Source organism: Panthera onca, chromosome A1, assembly GCF_046562875.1.
Source record: "Panthera onca isolate mPanOnc1 chromosome A1, mPanOnc1 haplotype 2, whole genome shotgun sequence".
Lineage (NCBI taxonomy): Eukaryota > Metazoa > Chordata > Mammalia > Carnivora > Felidae > Panthera > Panthera onca.
Window position 1 is genome coordinate 143,790,458 of NC_138339.1, and position 16,874 is coordinate 143,807,331.

The window sequence follows — 16,874 nt, forward strand, 5'->3', positions numbered from 1 at the left end:
TTTTGCATCTGTGCTCATGAGGGATATTGTTTTGTAGTTTTATTTTCTTATGACACCTTTATTTGGTAATGCTCATCTCGCCGAACGACTGGAAAGTGTATTAGTCAAGGTATAATGAGAAGTCATTAGTAATTGAACAGGGAAGTTTAATATTAAGAATGATTAACTAGGGGTGTCTGGGTGGCTCAGTCAGTTAAGCATCTGGCTCTTGATATTGGCTCAGGTCATGATCTCACGGTCATGAGATTGAGGCCCTCATGGGGCTCCACGCTGAGCACGGAGCCTGCTTGGGATTCTCTCTCTCTCCCTCTCTCTCTCTGCCCCTCCCCCACTTATATTCACTCTCTCTTTCAAAATAAATAAGATAAACATTTTTGTAAAAAATGAACGCTTAAAACAGAGGATGGAAGCAATGAGGTCCTGGCTAATAAGTACGGAGAAGTATAAATAAAACACGAATAGCAACCACAACCCCTAGGGCTGAAATCCAGACCTTGGCAGAGACAGCATGGTTGTGGCTTCTCAACGATGGACTAGTCACCAATGTACACACTAGAAGGAGTTCATGGAAATCTACCTTCCAGGGAAAACTGTTCATGGGGACACGTCTCACTCTGACTGTTCAAGCGGACTCATCTTCTCTTCCATGATATTTATCTTCCATTGATCTTGATCTGGTCTGTTTTTCATCATGCACCTTCTAGTTTTCACTGGGAAATTCAACTTTGGTCTTGTGAAGTATCTTCTATGCCTGAACTTAGCTTCTGAACACAGGGACTACAGGACGGGAACATCGATCTAGTGTGTCCATCATCTGTTCCATGTCTGAATCCATTTGGACGGACTTTTCTTCTTATGATGGGTTGCATGTTCTTGCCTCTTTGCTTACCTGGTGACTTTTGATTGGCTGCTATGACTTGTGAATTTCATGTTTTTAGGCGTTGGAAAACAGCTGTTTTCCCATAAATATTCTTGAACTTTGTTCTGGGATCAAGTTAAGCTACTTGGTAACAGTTTGACCCTTTCAGGTCTTGCTTTTTGAGCTTTGCTGGACAGGACCAGATAGATGAGTGTTTAGTCAAAAACCATTTTTGTTCCCCTACTGAGACAAAACCCTTCTAAGTACTCACCCTTGAAGCCCCATGCATGATGAGATTTTCGGCTCCATCTAGCGGCAACAGGAGTTAGAAGCCCTGCCCCATGTGAGCACCAGAGATTTTCCCCCCTCCGCCTTTCCTACGGCTCTTTCCCAGGCAGGCACTGACTGAGAGTCAACTGAAGGCTCAAGTTGGATTTTCCACTGTTCCCCAAAAGATCTCTTTCTGTGTAGTGCTCCCCTCCGAGGTACTCTGCCTTTCAAACTCTACCTGCTTTGGCTTCCCTGGACTTCCAGCTGGGTCTCCTCAAATCAAGGAAACTACCAGGCTCTACCTCTATTCCCCTGATCTGTACTGTGTCCGGTCAACAATACAGGCAGTGAGCTGGGGCCATTATAAGGTTTCTTTCATCTGTCTTTCATTGCTTGCTACCCTGTTATCTGATAGATTGCACGTGTATTTTTAGTTGTTCTGGGCAGGACTGTAAATTGAATCCCCACTCGGGGCACCTGGGTGGCTCAGTCGGTTAAGCGTCCGACTTCAGCTCAGGTCATGATCTCGCAGTCCGTGAGTTCGAGCCCCGCGTCGGGCTCTGTGCTGACAGCTCAGAGCCTGGAGCCTGTTTCGGATTCTGTGTGTGTCTCTCTCTCTGCCCCTCCCCTGTTCATGCTCTGTCTCTCTCTGTCTCAAAAATAAATAAACGTTAAAAAAAATAATAATAAAAAAAAATAATAATAAATTGAATCCCCACTCTTCCATCTGGATCAGAAACACACATAGCAACGTGTCCCTTCTTACAATGTATCTATGTGGTAACACCCAAAGCCTCAAGCAACCAACGTTTAATATAGTCGAAAAAAGCATCATTGAGATCAAGACTCTACTGCAATGAGACCCAGAATTAAGCACTCACTGGTATGTGGTGCTGGGGGTCAGGCAAGATGAGTTCCAGCAAGAAAAGAGACAGTGGCGTGGGAGGTAAGACAGAGGTTGTACCCAAACCCCCTGTGCGTTTAAAATCTTCTTTCTTTGCCAAGTTGCACACAGTCTTGCACTCTTTGCAATCGGAAACTGGCAGCGTATTTTTACACGGCCGTCCCGCCGTCCTCCTACTTCCTGTGACACCATGGCGTGAAGCAGCCACAGGAGCTCAGCCAGCCCTCACACATGTGCAACCCAGAACTACCTTCAGACAGACCCTTTCCCTTTTTTACCCCTCCACAGATGGTTCCCAGGCACCTTCCGTCCAGTTCTCAGGAGGCCCTGTAGAATTTCACACCAACCACTCACAGCAGTGGCCAACTGAGGAACAGATTGTCACACTGGCTTTCTCTCCTTTACTGTTTTGCTCCCTGTGGGAGATCGAACTGTTGGTCACAAGTCGTCATTCCTCTTAAGTTGTATTGTACATCACATCCACGCTGGTCCTCATGGCGGGCAGACTCTACTTTCCCAGACTCAGATTTGCAACCTGGCCATGTGACTGGGTTTGGCCCATGGGATGTTCTTAGATCCGACACAATCAGAAGCTCGAGATCGTCCCTGTCATGCTTTACCCATCCTCACAAGAGGAAAACATACCCACTTACCTGCTGCCCCTTCACCTTCTTTATTTCCTGAAATAAAGCCTAAAATATGGGGAACTGGTTTTAAGCTGGGATAGGGAAGGCAACAAAGGTAGTGTTCTAGAAGCCTTATCTGGCAATAACAGTGCATGGGCATGTGAGTGATCACAGCCCACCAAGCCTGACAAGGCCAAGGCCGCTAAGGCCTCACACCCACACGGAGGAAGTTCTGGGTCCATCCCACAGATGAGCAACTTAGCCCAGCAAAATGCTGGTGAGGAGTAGAATGAGAGCAAAAAGGCAGAGACTATAGTCATTTCCCCTGTTTTAAGTCTCTGTCAACGTTGTGGCCGGTCACCACATCTAAGGGACATGTTGTGGAGCATGGTGGATTCGAGAGAGTGGCCAGTATTGAAGGCTTCTTGGGTGTCACTTCAAACCCTCCTGGCCTTACCTCTTATTCCATCCACCGCTACAGCAACGAGTTCCGGGCTTCAACCAAGTTTGTGCGTGCATAACGTGACAGCACCCCACTTTGGCCCGTGCCGTGCGCTTCTGGCTTCCCACCTCAGAGTGTGTCTGATGCCATCGTGTAGAACTCTTGGTTTCCCACTTGGCACTCACTTGGCACTCGAACGTAAACAACCTAGAAGTCCAGGAGAGTTAACACCCCAGGAGACCGCCTGGAACCAGTTGGAGAGGGACCTTACTCAGAAGGTTCTGTGGGACCATACCATGAGATGCTGGCAACAGTGGTTAAATCACCCTTATAATGGCTTTCTCTCCTTCACCACTTAGCCCTCCCATCCCTCACTCTTGCCCCCAAGATCTCATTCCAAGTAGGTTACCTATACACAGTCTTTGTCCAAGATTCTGCATTGGAAGGAACTCAGACTAAGACTGTTTCACAGTTTCAGAATATGGAGTACCAGTGGCCAACTACCAACGCCTCTGAGAAGAAGTATGTAAATTCTTCAGCTGGTCAGGCAGTCACTGGACAAATATTTATCAACAGGCTACTGTGTCACTAATACAGTAGTAAACAGACTTCTTTTGTCAAATAGACATTCTAGTAAGAAAAGTCTGATAATACACACACACACACACACACACACATACATTATGCCAAGTAGTACTAAGTGCTAAGAAAAGTAAAGCCCAGTAAGAAGGAAAAAAGAGAGATGAGAGATTGATTTTTTTAATTTGTTTCTATGTTTATTTTATTTTTGAAAGAAAGAGAGACAGACAGAGCATGAGCATGAGAGGAGACACAGAATTTGAAGCAGGCTTCAGGCTCTGTCAGCACAGAGCCCGCCATGGAGCTCAAACTCACAAGCGGTGAGATCGTGACTTAAGCCGAAACCAAGAGTCAGACACTCAACCAACTGAGCCACCCAGGCACGGTTGATTTTTTAATGTTTATTTATTTATTTTAAGAGAGAGAGCACGTGCAGGGGAGGAACAGAGAGAGAGGGAGAAAGAGTGAATCCCAAGCAGGCTCCACTCACAGAGTGGAGCCCAACTCGGGCCTCGATCTCATGAATCGTGCCACCACAATCTAAGCCAAAATCAAAAGGCAGACACTTAACTGACTGAGTCACCCAGGCGCCCTGAGAGATTGATTTTTAAAAGAGTGGTCAAGGAAGTCCTCGTCAGCAAGGCCATATTTGAGCAGAGAAGCAAGTGAGAAAATTGGCCATGAATATTTACAGATGAAAAACATTCCAGGAAGATGGGCTGGCAAGCAACAAGGCTCTGAGGTTGAGGCATATGTGGCATAGTTTAGGACACAGAGGGAAAGCCCTTGGGACAGGTTGGAAATGACAGAGTGAGGTGGAAAAGGAAAGGAGAGAAATGAGGAAGACAGGACAGGGCCGTAGTTCACAGTACCTTCTGGGCTTTTATGAGACGGGAGGGTTTGGAGTCTAAGAATTCTATTTAGAAGCAAGACGGGCACCTGGGTGGCTCAGTCGGTTAAGCATCCGACTTCGGCTCAAGTCATGATCTCGCAGTTCACGAGTTCAAGCCCCACACAGGGCTCTGCGCTGACAGCTCAGAGCCTGGAGCCTGCCTCAGATTCTGTGTCTCCCTCTCTCTCTGCCCCTTCCCCGCTTGTGCTCCATTTTTCTCTCTCAAAAATAAATTAAAACATTAAAAATAAAATAAAAATAGAAGGGAGAAAAGGGGAGACCCCTCAGTCATGGCAATAATGTGGGTAAGTGAGGTTGGAGACATGTTCTGTGGTGAGAGAGGCACAGCTAGTAAGAGATGGCTGAATTCTAGAAATATTTCAAGGAGGAGTCTACATTTCCTGGCAGAGTGGATGAGAAATGTGGGAGAAAGAGAAAACGGCCATGAAACCTCTCTGGGTTTGGCTCGATCAACTTGAAAAAAATGTTGTCTTTCAGTGAGACCAAAGTGGGCAATTTCTTTTCAATTCTTTACTTCTTTCTTCACCTTTCTTTTTTTTTTTTTTTAATGTTTATATATTTATTTTGAGAGAGAGAAAGAGAGAGAGCAGGGGAGGGGCAGACAGACAGGGAGAGGGAGAATCCCAAGCAGAGCTCAAAGCGGGGTTCAATCTCAGAAACAGTGAGGCCATGACCTGAGCAGAAACCAAGAGTTGGATGCCTAACCAAGCGAGCCATCCAGACTTCACCCTTCTTAATAAGGCCTTCCCTCAAAGGAAAGTTCTACCACAACTTAACTGACCAGGGAGAAGGGAAGTACCCAGTTCGGGGATTCTCAGCCTGAGACTCCTGGGACTGCTTTCTTCCGTTCCACATCTTTCTACCACATCAACAGGCCTTCTTTATCATAACACAGGATTACAGCTAAAAGAACATCAAGACACAGGCTGGATGCAAGGTATCTCTAGGTTACCCCAAGGCGAAGAAGACAAAACCAACCACACTGGGGGAAATTGTAACCTGTGATACCATCCTCCTAGTGAACAATAAATACAGCCTAACTCCTAGCCAGATCACATCTAGCTCTCCAAAAAATTACAGGTTGCGCCTGGGTGGCTCAGTCAGGTTAAGCGTCCTGCTCTTGGTTGCAGCTCAGGTCATGATCTCACAGTTCTTGGGGTCGAGCCCCACATCAGGCTCTGCACGGACAGTGCACAGCCTGCTTGGGATTCTCTCTCTCTCTCTCTCTCTCTCTCCCCCTCTCTCTCTGCCCTGCCCCCCCTTCTCTCTTTCTCTCACTCTCTCAAAATAAATAAATAAATAAACTTTTTTTAAAAAAATCACAAAATATGTTGGGGCGCCTGGGTGGCTCGTTGGTTAAGCATCAGGCTTCGGCTCAGGTCATGATCTCATGGTTCATGGGTTCGAGCCCCGTATCAGGCTCCGTGCGGACAGCTCAGAGCCTGGAGCCTGCTTCGAATTCTGTGTCTCCCTCTCTCTCTCTGCCCCTCCCCCACTCACACTCTGTCTCTCGCTCTCAAAAATAAATAAAACATTTAAAAAAATTAAAAATCACAAAATATGCTAAAAGGCAAGGCAAAACAAAACAAACAAACTAAACACAGCCTGAGGAGTCAGAGCAAGCATTAGAACCAGACTCAGATATGACCGAAGTACTGGAATGATCAGATTAGGAATTTTAAATAACCATGATTAATATGCCAAGGGCCCTAATCAGGAAAAAAAAAAAAAAATGGACACCATACAAGATGAAATGAATAACGGAAGCACAGAGATGGAAACATCAAGAAAGAATCAAAAGGAAAGGCTAGAGATCAAAAATGCTGTAACAAGAATGAAGAAAGCCTTCGATAGGCTCATCGGTAGATTCAACATGGCTGGGGACATGTAAATCTGATCACGTCCTTTTCAACTTGAAATTAGCTAATGGTTCCCTTCTCACTCAGAGTAGAAGTGGGAGGTTTACGATGGCCTGTGAGCCATACCTGATTTGTACACCTTCTCTGTACACCTTCTATCTCTTCCTCGTCCCCTACTCTCCTTCACATACTCACTCCACCACACAAGCCTGCGTGCTATTTTGCAAACACACCAAGCATGCCTCAAGCTAGGATGCCGCTACCTCTGTCTGGAAAGCTCGTCCCCCTGATATCGGCATGGCCGCCCCTCACTTCATTTTAATATGCTACATAACGTACTTGCTAATTTTGTCTGGGGCTTATCGTCTCTTTCTCCAATTCCCCGCCAAGCCCACTTTCCCACCAGAACATAAACTCTACTTGAGAGTGGATCTGTGTTTTTATGCTTTGTTCTTCAATGCATCCCAAGAACCTAAAGTATTATCAGACACATGGTAGAACCTTAATATATATTTCATTGAAAGAATAATGGGTCAGAGTATCTACAGATACAGAGCCATTCTTAACAGAAAATAAGGGAGGAATACAATAATAGAAGAAGACTTCAGCAACCCACTTCCAACATTGGATAGATCATCCAGACACAAAATCAGTAAGGAAATGGTGGACTTGAACAGCACAACAGAGCAAATGGGCCCAACAGACATATATAGAACATTCCATGCAACTGCAACAGAATACCCATCCTTTTCAAGTACACATGGAATATTCCCCAGGATGGATCATAGGTTAAGCCACAAAACGAATCTTATCAAATTTAAGAAAACTGAAATCATATCAAGTATCTTTCCGCACCACAATGGTGTGAAGTAGAAATCAATAACAGGGGAAAACAATGAAATCCACAAATGTGTAAAAATAAAAAAAATAAAAAAAACACTCCTAAACTACCAGTAGGTCAAAGACGTAATCAAAAGGGGGATCAAAAAGTATCTTGAGACAAATGAAAATGGAAATGCAACATATCAGGAAGTCTTTCCGCTGAAATCAGGAGGAAGATAAGGATGTCCATTCTGACTACATCTATTCAACAGAGTACTGGAAGTTCTAGCCAAAGCAATTAGGCAACAAAAAGAAATAAAAAGACATCCCAACTGGAAAGGAAGCAGTAAAACTGTCTGCAATTATATGATCTTATATAAACAGGAAAGCATAAAGATTCCACCAAAAAAGTATTAGAAATAGTGAACAAACTCACTAAAGTTGATTGGCACACCTGACTGGCTCAGTCCATTACATGTCCGACTTTGGCTCAGGTCATGATCTCATGGCTTGTGAGTTCGAGCCCTGCGTCGGGCTCTGTGCTGACAGCTCAGAGACTGGAGCCTGCTTTGGATTCTGTGTCTCCCTCTCTCTGTCCCTCCCTTGCTCATAGTCTGTCTCTGTCTCTGTCTCTCTCTCTCTCTCCAAAATAAATAAACATGAAAAAAAAATTCAGTAATTTGCAGGATACAAGATCAACATGCAAAAATCGGTGCATTTCTATACACTGGCAACAAACTATACAAAAAAGAAATTAAGAGAACAATTCCATTTACAAAACTGTAGCATCCAAAAACAAGAAGTGCTTAGGAATTAAATTTAACCCAGGAGGTGAAAAATCTGTACACCAAAAACTAGAAAACTCAGGTCATGAAAGAAAGAAACTGATGAAAGAAACTGAAGAAGACACATAAAAACTGAAGATAACCCATATTAATGGATTAGAAGAAATAATATTGTTAAAATATCCATACTACCCAAAACAATCTATAGACTCAATACAATCCCTATTCAGATTCCAATGCATTTTTCACAGAAATAGAAAAAAAAGTCCTGAACTTTATATGGAACCATGAAAGACTGCAAATAGCCAAAGCAGTCTTGAGCAAAAAAGACAAAGTTGGAGGCATCATGCTACCTGCCTTCAAAATCTACTGCAAACCTATAGTACTTAAAACTGCATGAAATTGGCATAAAATACAGATATATATAAAGCAATAGAGCAGAATAAAGAACCCAATAAATCCACACATTTCTGGTCAATTGATCTTTACCAAAGTTGCCAAGAAACACGCAACAGGGAAAGGACAGTCTCTTCAATAAATAGTGTTGGGAAAATTGTTTTCCACACACAAAAGAAGGAAATTGAACATTTATCTCACTCCATATACAAAAATCCACTCAAAGGATTAAAGACTTAAATGTAAGGCCTGAGAGGTGCCTGGGTGGCTCAGTTGGTTGAGTGTCCAGCTCTTGGTTTCTGCTCAGGTTATGATCTCATGGTTCATGGGTTTGAGTCCCGCATTGGGCTCTGCACGACAGAGTGGAGCCTGCTTGTGATTCTGTCTCCCTGTCTCTCTGCCCCTCCCCCACTCGTTCTCTCCTCTCTCTCTCTCAAAATTAAATAAACTTTTTTTTTGTTAAGTGTAAGGCCTGGGGCGCCTGGGTGGCTTAGTTGGTTAAGCATCCAACTTTGGCTCAGGTCATGATCTCCCTGTTCATGAGTTCGAGCCCCGAGTTGGGCTCTGTGCTGACAGCTCAGAGCCTGGAACCTGCTTTGGATTCTGTGTCTCCCTCTCTCTATGCCCCTCCCCTACTCATGCTCTGTCTCTCTCTCTCTCTCTCTGTCTCTCAAAATAAATAAACATTAAAAAATCTTTTTTAATAAATAAATACATACATAAAAATGTAAGACCTGAACTCATAAAACCATTAGAAGAAAACGTAGGGGAAAACACTTCTTGACGTTGGTCTGGGCAATCATTTTTTGGACATGACCACAAAAGCATAGGTAACAAAGAACAAAAACAGAAAAATGGGCTTTCAACTAGCAAAAAAGTTGCACATTAAAGTAAACAACCAACAGAGTGAAGAGACTACATATGGAACAGGAGAAACTATGTACAAACCATACATCCGATAAGGGGTTTATGTCCAAAATGCATAAAGAACTCAAATCAATGTCAGGAAAATGAATTACCCAATTAAAAAATGGACAAAGGATCTGAACAGACATTTCTCAAAAGAAAAAAGACAAGTGGCCAACAGATATATGAAAAGATGATCAATATCAATAGTCATCGGAGAAATGCAAATCAAAACGACAAGGAGATAGCACTTCACACCTGTCAGAAAGGCCAATATCAAAAAGACAAAAGATAACAAGCGTTGATGAGGACGTGGAGGAAAAGGCAACCCTTGTACACTGTTAATGGGAATGTAAAGTGCATTAGCCATCATGAAAAACAGTAAGGGAGATCCCTCAAAATACTAAAAATAGAACTGGCCCTGTGATCCAGCAAGCTCACTTCGGGGCATTTACCAGGAAGAAATGAAATCAGTATCTTGGAATGCTTTCTTCCTTCCCATGTATGTTGCAGGATTATTCATAATAGCAAAATATGGAAACAAACTACATGTCTGTCAACGAATGAGTGGATAAAGAAAATGTGGTACACATATGCAATGGAATATTACTCAGCCACAAGAAAGAAATGTTGCCATTTGCAATAACATGGATGAACCTGGAGGACATTAATGAAGCAAGCCAGACAGAGGACGAGAAATACTGTAAGATCTCACTTACAGGTGGAATCTTTAAGGAAAAAAAAAATTGTTGCATTCATAGAAGCACAGAGTAGAATGTTGGTTACCAGGAGTTGGGGAGGTGGAGGAAATGGGGAGATATTGGTCAAAAGGTACAAAGTTGCAGCTACATAGAATGAATACATCTAGAGATCTCACATACACCCATGATGGCTACAATGAATAAAACTGTATCAAGGGGCACGTGGGTGGCTCAGCCAGTTAAGCGGCTGACTTCAGTCACTCAGGTCATGGTCTCGCGGTTCAGTCCTACATTAGGGTCTGTACCAACGGCTTAGAACCTGGAGTCTCAGATTCTGTGTCACCCTCTCTCTCTGCCCCTCCCCTGCACATGTTCTGTTTCTTTCTCTCTCAAAAATAAATCAATATTTTAAAAAATTGTTTTTTAATTTTTTTAATAAATAAATAACAAAACTGTAGCAAACACTGGAAATATGCTAAGTGAGTAGATCTCAATACCAAAAAAACCTGATGTGCAAGGAGATATATTCATTAGCTTGACAAGAATAAGCCTTTCACTACATATATCATGTTATACACCTTAAATACACAATTTTTATTTTAAAAAAAGAAAAATGTGGAGGTCAAAGTGGAAACTGACCTATCGAACATGGTGAGACAGAGAGGGGGTGAGTTTCAAGGAAGCAAAGTCAATTATCTTTCCCTTTGCAAAACCAGTAATAAGGGCTCATTGCAATAAGCAGATGATAAGGTAGATAATAAGGCAGTGTGTCCACTGGAGTCTTCAGGGTCCCATAAAGCAAAGAAAGGTGGGTCACAGAAGAATGAGCAAAAGGGCAAATACACAAGTCAACAGCAAGAGAAATGGAAGACCACCATTTTGAGGACGGTTGAGTACAAGGCTTCTCCCCCACACACATACCTTATCCATAGGCATCCACAGCCATAGGCATCAAGGAACACACCCAGGATCAGAAATTTGGCCTCCCAGAAAGAGCGGAGGGAAAGGGTGGTTGGTTTTATGCACCCACAGCTGAGTTGGTATGTTTAAAACAACTGCTAATGTAATCTAGATCTGAGGTCACAGATGCTGCCCCGTTTATCTAATATTTGCCAAGCGTTAGGTGAGAAATTACATTTGCCACCTCAATAGATTCTATGCGGTTAATTACATGAGTCACTTGTAAAAGCATAACCCGCCTCCCGTGTTCAGCAAAACTTCAGTGGTGTTCATACCATATGAGGTTTAGTGGTACTGAAAAGATCAATATAGAAACAGTTGTAACCACACAGCATCAACAAAAACCCCCAAAGCAATTTGTTCTGACTCCACAATGGGGGTTACATGTTCCCAGTCTCCATAGAACACTTTCCTTTAATATTTTTTCTACCAAATTCAGACAGCAAATTATATATAAATCAACTCCATTATACAGCGGAGACCTAGAGACCTCATAGGAGAGGGGCAAAGGGAATAGTAACTCTTAGCCCAAATAATTGCGCTCCTGACTCCATACATACAAGTCATCCCTTAGTTTAGAAAGAACGTTACCATGTATAGGACAAAGCGATCTTTTATTCAGTAAGGAATAAAGTAGCAAGCACAGTATAGCTGAGCAATCTCTGACCTACGAATTAGAATATCCGTGTTCTAGTCCTCCGTCTACACCTCAGAAACGGTGTCCTTGGGGGAAGTGGTTCGCCCATTTGGGCCTCCTCTTCCTCTTCTGCAGGATATTTCAAATTGTGCTATTACAATCGACTGAGATCTGAGATCATGCACATGTTGGGGAAACCATCCGTTATCATTGACATTTTACTATTTTTGCCATACATTCCGGAGCCATTATTACATTTAATTAGGAAACCGCCATGAATACACAAGTTATTGTCCAAGTTACCATGTTACATGGTCTTAGACACTGTGGACAGAAGTCATGGCATGATTCAATATCTTCCATGTGACTAGAGCATAAAACCCCCAAGACATGGAATATAGTTATTTGGGCTGCTTTTAAGGAAAACCATATTTTGAGGTATCATTTTATTTTCCTCTTCAAAGAAGACATCCAAAATGGCCAAATGTGTGTAGAAACACAGTAAGCAAGGAATAGAGGTAAGAGAGTAAAATTGTTTCAGATTTACACTTCATAGGATTCTAATGTCGTGTAGTGAAATCATAAGTAGGGAATATATTTTCTCGAGCTATCTACACTGCTATAAAGACACAGTGAAATATATCTTTATCTTGTTTGATAGCACTTGGTAAATATTGTTCACTTAACAGATGTTATAAATTACTCACTGCCAAACAGGAAAAAGAAAGTCAGCCTTAACAACTATGAAGTGATCAAAAGGCTATATTTAAAAACTTGGAGGCCATAGTCATAAAATGTGATTTAACTGAAGATTTTATGGTATGCTCATGAACAAGTAAATCAGACTCTTCAGTGTTTATCTCTGATAACTGCTGGTTTCACAAGCCATCACCCAAGAATGAGGTGCTGTAATTAACCCCTAACACAAGATTCCATAAGCAGCACACAGATAATAAAAATGACAATGGTTTCCCCATCTTTTGGTGTCGGCAAGGGGGCACCTTTTAACTTTCTTTCCTTGATCAAATATCAGATCTGAAATCTTGAAGGAGAAAAAAAAGGGGAGGAGGGAACAATATCTGAAATATGATGAGAGTTTTTTAAGGTAAACATCGTCCAGAAAAATTAATTTTCAGAAAAAGCTGTCAAAATGTATTCATGGAACCAAAGTACAAATAAATCTTGGTCTACTTAGGGTTCTGCTTTGAAATAAAAAATAAGCACGTTATCTAAGGAATATTCTAAAACAACTGTCAGCAAACTTTTTCCGTAAAGGGCCACATAGTAAATAGTTCAGGCTTGTGTGCCATACGGTCTCAGTTGCAAATACTTAACTCTGCAGTAATAGCTCAAAAGCAGCCATAAACAATATGTAAATGAGTGTACATGGCTGTGTGCCAATAAAACTTTATTTACGGGCACTGAAATTTGAATGTCATAGACTTCTCGCGTGCTATGAAATGTTTTTGTTTTGATATTTATCCGCCATTGAAATGTGTAAAAGCCACACAGTTCTCAGACTGTTACAAAGACAGGGGCAATGCAGGATGTGGCCTGAGGGCTATAGGTCAACAACCCCTATCCTAAGATATCACGGACAGTATCACCCTAACAGACAAAGGTCATTTTTTCCAGAAGGCTGTGGGTTTTTCTCCATTTATCTAATTTTTGGAAGCCAAGAAAGGAAAATCTATGCCCTACTTCTCATATAAGCTCTGACTATGGAATCATCATTGAGGCTGACCTACCCCATCTGGTGAAAGCATGGATAAAGCACAGGACACAGAAGAATCCCATCACCCCCAACACCTGTCCCTTCTATCCTTTTATACACTAAATTCTCTCTACGCAATATACACATACCACTGTCCTGTCCTCTGTCACTGTAGGGCTGTCTTTTCAAGACTGTCATAAAAATGGAATCAGATAGCGGGTAACCTTTTGAGACTCACTTTTTTCACCAAGCAAGATGCCTTTGACATTCATCCAAGGTGTTGTGTACATCAACTGTCTCTCTTCCTGTTTCCTGCTGAGGTATTTAGTGTCCCATCATGTGAAGGCACCACAGTGTCTTTATCCCTTCACCCACTGAAGGACATTTGGGTTGTTTCCAGTTATTCGTGATTACAAAGAGAGCTTCTATAAATATTCACATATAGGTTCTTGCGTGAACATAAGCTTACAGTCCACCTGAGAAATTAGCTAGGGAAAGGCTTTCTGGGTCACATGGTAAGTATATGTTCAATGTCACAAGGAACTGCTAAAACAGCAGCTGGACACTTTTGTATTCTAGTTACTTCACATCCTCACCAGCACTTGCTATCAGTATTTTTCTTGAGTTTGGTCACTGTAGCCGGTGTGCATTGATTTGAATTTGCGTTTCCCCAGTGGTTCATGACGTTGGATATCTTTTCATGTGCTTACTTACCACCCGTATTTCCTCTTCAGTGAAGTGTCTGTTCAACTCTCAGACCCACTTTTAAGCTGGGTTGTTTGTTTTCTTACTGTTGAGCTTGGAGTGTTCTTTATATACTCTGTACAAGCTGTTCGTCGGGTATGTGATGTGCAAATACTTCCTCTCAGTCTGTAGCCTGTCTTTTCATACTCTTAACACTGTTTATTTATCAAGAACATTTTTAAGTTTGATCAACTTCAATTTATCAGTACTTTTTTTTTTTTATTTTAGGGATCTTTTTCCGGTATCGTGCCTAAGAACTCTCTAACCCCAATTCCTAAAGACTGCTAATGTTTTCTTGAAAATACTACATGGTTTTATATTTTGCATTTAGATGTTCTATCCTTTTTCTGTCAAATTTTTAAAAAACGTGTGGTTTAGATTAAATCAGACTGTAGGATTCTTCCTTCCACAGTTCTCTGAGACTCTGTTCTTTTTTTCTTTTCTTAATAGCATTTCTCAGGGCACCTGGGTGGCTCAGTCCTTTAAGCGTCGGGCTTTGGCTCAGGTCATGATCTCACAGTTTGTAGGTTCGAGCCCCGGGTCAGGCTCTGTGCTGACAGCTCAGGGCCTGGAGCCTGCCTTGAATTCTGTGTCTCCCTCTCTCTCTGCCCCTCCCCCGCTCATGCTCTGTGTCTCTCTCTCTCAAAAATAAATGGACATCAAAAAAAAAAATCTTTAACAGAGAGCATTTCTCTCTGTTGTTCCAAATGGGTAATTTTCTCGATCTTCCAGTCCGCTGATTTCCCTGCCATCTCCCTTCTGCTATTTTGCCAACATGTAAGCTTTTGACTTCGGTTATCGTTATTTTTCAGTTTAAAATTTTTCATTTGGTTCTTAATTGTATCTTCTACTCGCTCAGATGTACTACCTGTTCGTTCTTTTTGAGAGTATTCACCCTTACGTACTGGAGCATTTTATAACAGCCGCTTCAAAGTTGATCCCTGGCAATTCCACCATCAGTACCATCGAGGCCTCAGCAACTATACTGTCTTCTCCCACGTGAGCTATAATTTTCCTGGCTATTTCTGTGCCAAGTCATCTTTTTGTTTTTAAGTTTATTTATTAGAGAGAGAGAGAGCACGAAGGGAAGAAGGGCAGAGAGAGAGGGAAAGAGAGAAAATCCCAAGCAGGCTCCACTCTGTCAGCACAGAGCCCAATGTGGGGCTTGAACCCGTAACCTGTGAGAGCATGACCTGAGCTGAAATCAAGAGTTGGGTGCTTAACCAACTGAGCCACCCACGTACTCCAAGTAATCTTGAATACGGTAAGACTGCAGCTCTTACTTAAATCCTATGGAAAATGTTGAAGCTTTGTTTTAGGAGGCAAACAACGCGGCTGGACCCAATTCTCAAGTTTTAATCAGCCTGCCACAGGTTGTGATTCTACTGCCAGCACCATTTCAAAGCCTCTGTGATGCTATTTGGACCTAGATGTCTGCTACCCAGTGACCAACCTGAAATCTAAGCAGTGGTCTGTTCTGTCATTCAGTTGTCAAAACTTACTGCTTAAGGTAAGATATTCACATGAGTAGCTCGGATGCGATCCCAGGAGCTCACAAACAAATTCCTGGAGCTACTTGGGCCAACTCCTCCCTCTCTGACATTTGTTCACTTCTCTTTGGTTCGCTGAAAATCCCCTTCTGGATCCATTAATCAGAAAACTGCAGCTTTACTTCCCCTGTTCTACACTTCTGGAGAATGTGCTATCAGGACGGGCAGCAGGAAGACAGAGAGAGACAGAAAATAAATTCGGTCTTTGTCCCACCCTCTGGAGGCCACAGGAGGGAGGCTCCCCTCAGGGTCCCACTGGGAGAAGACGGCTGGAATTTCCACGTTTGGAATTCTCCCAGACTTGACTTCATGCATCTCTCCACACAGCTGACTGTGATCTTTCACTAGAATAAAACAGAACTGTGAGGGCTCCTGGAGGGCTCAGTCAGTTAGACGTTGGGCTCTTGATTTCCCCTCAAGTCATGATCTCAAGGTTTGTGAGATTGAGCCTCTTGTCAGACTCTGCACTGACAGCATGGGTCCTGCTTGACATTCTCTCTCTCTCTCCCTCTCCCTTTGCCCCTCTCTCTCTCTCTCTCTCTCAAAATAAATATATAAACATTTAAAAAATAAAAAGAGGGCCCCTGGTGGCTCAGTTGGTTGAGTGTCCAACTCTTTTTGTTTGTTTGTTTGTTTGTTTCTGAGAGAGAGAGAGAGAGAGAGAGAGCCAGAGAGGGGCAGAGAGAGAGGGAGACACAGAACTCTAAGCAGACTCCAGGATCTGAGCTGTCAGCACAGAGCCTGACATGGACTCGAACCCACAAACCACGAGATCATGACCTGAGCCAAAGTCGGACACTTAACCAAATGAGCCATCCAGACGCTCCTGAGTGTCCAACTCTTGATTTAGGCTCAGGTCATAATCCCACGGTCATGGGATCGAGCCCCACATTGGGCTCTGCACTGAGCATGGAGCCTCCTTGGTGGGATTCTCCCTCCCTCCCTCCCTCTCTCTCCCCCCCCCCCTTCTCCCTACTGTGCTCTCTCACTCTCTCAAAATTTTTTTAATTAAAAAATTTTTTAAAAAATAGAACTGTAAGTATCACAGAGTTTAGTGAGTTCTTGAAAGAGGACCCAGTTGTTCCCTTAATTACCTCCATTTTGACCTCCGTGTGTACTTTCCAATGGATTAAATCCTTCCTTCCAGCTTATGTCTTAACTCCAACCAAAGACTCAACAGGCAAAAAGTTCCCATGATGGGAACCCA